This window comes from Apium graveolens, chromosome 5 (assembly GCF_009905375.1).
Source record: "Apium graveolens cultivar Ventura chromosome 5, ASM990537v1, whole genome shotgun sequence".
Lineage (NCBI taxonomy): Eukaryota > Viridiplantae > Streptophyta > Magnoliopsida > Apiales > Apiaceae > Apium > Apium graveolens.
This window is the reverse complement of record NC_133651.1, coordinates 311,905,948-311,908,136: the sequence shown is the minus strand read 5'-3', so window position 1 is coordinate 311,908,136 and position 2,189 is coordinate 311,905,948. Positions and strand designations below refer to the sequence as shown.

The 2,189-nt window shown below is 38.1% G+C and overlaps 1 non-coding gene across 1 annotated transcript; it reads left to right on the top strand.

The window, feature by feature from the left end:
• The first annotated feature begins 333 nt into the window (after positions 1-333).
• Positions 334-440, top strand: LOC141663313 (small nucleolar RNA R71). Its single transcript, XR_012551392.1, has one exon. It is a non-coding gene; the product is annotated as a small nucleolar RNA R71 (small nucleolar RNA).
• The last annotated feature ends 1,749 nt before the right edge of the window (positions 441-2,189 follow it).

Sequence of the window (2,189 nt, the reverse complement as noted above, 5' to 3'; positions counted from 1 at the left end):
TATTGATCAGTCTCATGGGCACCAGCACAAATCTGACACACACTTGTGATTTGATTTACACCATAATTAGCCAAAGTGTCCACCTTCATCGTCAAAGCTCTAAGTTGGGCAGCAATAGCAGTGGCTGCGTCCAACTCCAGAATTCCTGCGACTTTTCCCTGAATCAGTCTTTGGGAAGGATTCTGGTACTCATTATCAGCCATCAATTCAATAAGTTTATAAGCTTCATCGTAGCTCTTAGCCCACAAGGCTCCTCCTGATGCTGCATCAAGCATGGATCTAGAAGTAGCACCCAATCCATTGTAGAAGTAATTAAGAATCATCCAATCAGGCATGCCATGGTGTGGGCACTTCCTTAACATCTCCTTATATCGATCCCAAGCCTCACATAGAGATTCCCCTGTTTGCTGAGCAAACTAGGTAAGAGCATTCCTGATTGCAGCAGTCTTCGCCATGGGGAATAATTTAGTGAGAAACTTTTGCGTAAGATCCTCCCAAGTGGTGTTAGATCCTGCTGGCAGAGAGTGTAACCATCACTTAGCCTTGTCTCTCAGAGAGAATGGGAATAGGCGTAGCTTGATAGCGTCTTCAGTCACATAATTGAATTCGAAAGTGTCATAGATCTCGATGAAATCCCTAATGTGCATGTTAGGGTCTGCAGTAGGGGAACCCCCAAATTGAACTGAGTTATGTATCATCTGAATTGTGCTTGACTTGATCTCAAAATTTTTAGCCCTGATGGCCGGTCTGATGATGCTTGACTGAATGTCATTAATCTTAGACTGAGAATAGTCCATCAAATCCTTCAGATTTTCTGCTTGATCTCCCATCACTACTACAACTGGTTCTTCGACTTTCTCTTCTTCTTCTACCTTCTTTTCTTCCTCAAAAACTTCCTTATGAACTACCACAACTTCTTCCTCGGCTTTATCCAGTGTTTTCTTACGAGTATGCGAACGTGTATGCATACACCCTTGCTAGACTACCTGAAATAGGATAAGGAAACAGATAAGTAACAATGTCCGGGTCAATGAACTTTAACGACCACTGATGGAAAACACATAAACTATCAATTAACATTACAGTCCCCGACAACGGTGCCAAAAACTTGTTAGTCGCTAAACACGCGCTAATAATACATGTAATTATACGAGTTCGCAAGTAGTATAGAATCTTTTCTAGTTCGTTCCCACATAGACTGTATTGGTTAACTAATTAATTCACACACTTAAGCAACAATGCATGGTTATTATTCAATGCTAAGACGATAACTAATTGAGGTTGTTCATAACTAAGAATTAAACTAATAATTATAACAACGAAAAATAAGATTGAATTAAGAAGTATGACAACATGGGATTCTAACTTCATTAATTACTTCATTCAATAACCTTATTGATCTTAACCTTAGCATGCAATGGTGATGACACTAATCAGATAACACGAAACTGATAAACGCCAACTTTCGTTGCGCGAGTACCATACTACCAGATATCCACAAAAGAAATAGAAGCTGAATATACACCAATTATATTAAGACCCTAGATGTCTATAGAATTTGACAACATAACAGTTTAAGCATAAGTTATCCATCTTGATTACATAGGGCAAGTAAGATGGTTAAAATTACATACGAATCATGCATGACAATACATGAAGCTATACTAACATGGCAAGTTCTAAATCCTTAAATTCACTTTCGCTTCATTAAGAATTAACACACTATCTTATAAGTTCGCGATGCTCATAGGACGAATACGCACAACCATTACTAGGATATCATACAATCACCACATACTATGGTATCAAACAATTAACTAAAGAAATCCATAAATAAATCCGCTAGAACCCCACGATAATGATTAGCCCACAATCGGACTCATCATCAACGTGGGTTCCGATGAAAGCATGGTTTATAAAACGTAGTCTTTATAACGAATAAATAAAACCAAGTACAAACAAGAGTATAGGTTCAACAAAACAAGAAACGAGCATCCAAGATTACAACTCAAAATAAAGATTCATAAGAATAAACTAGATCGTCGTTGCCTTTGTTGAATTGTGCTATAGGTCTCTTGTCGTCTTCTCCTTGTGCTCTGGTAAGTCTCCTTATTAAAAAATGATCTTGAGTTATCAATATATAGCAGTCCAATCAGCCCAGGTGTCCAGAAAACAGAATTGCACCAGAA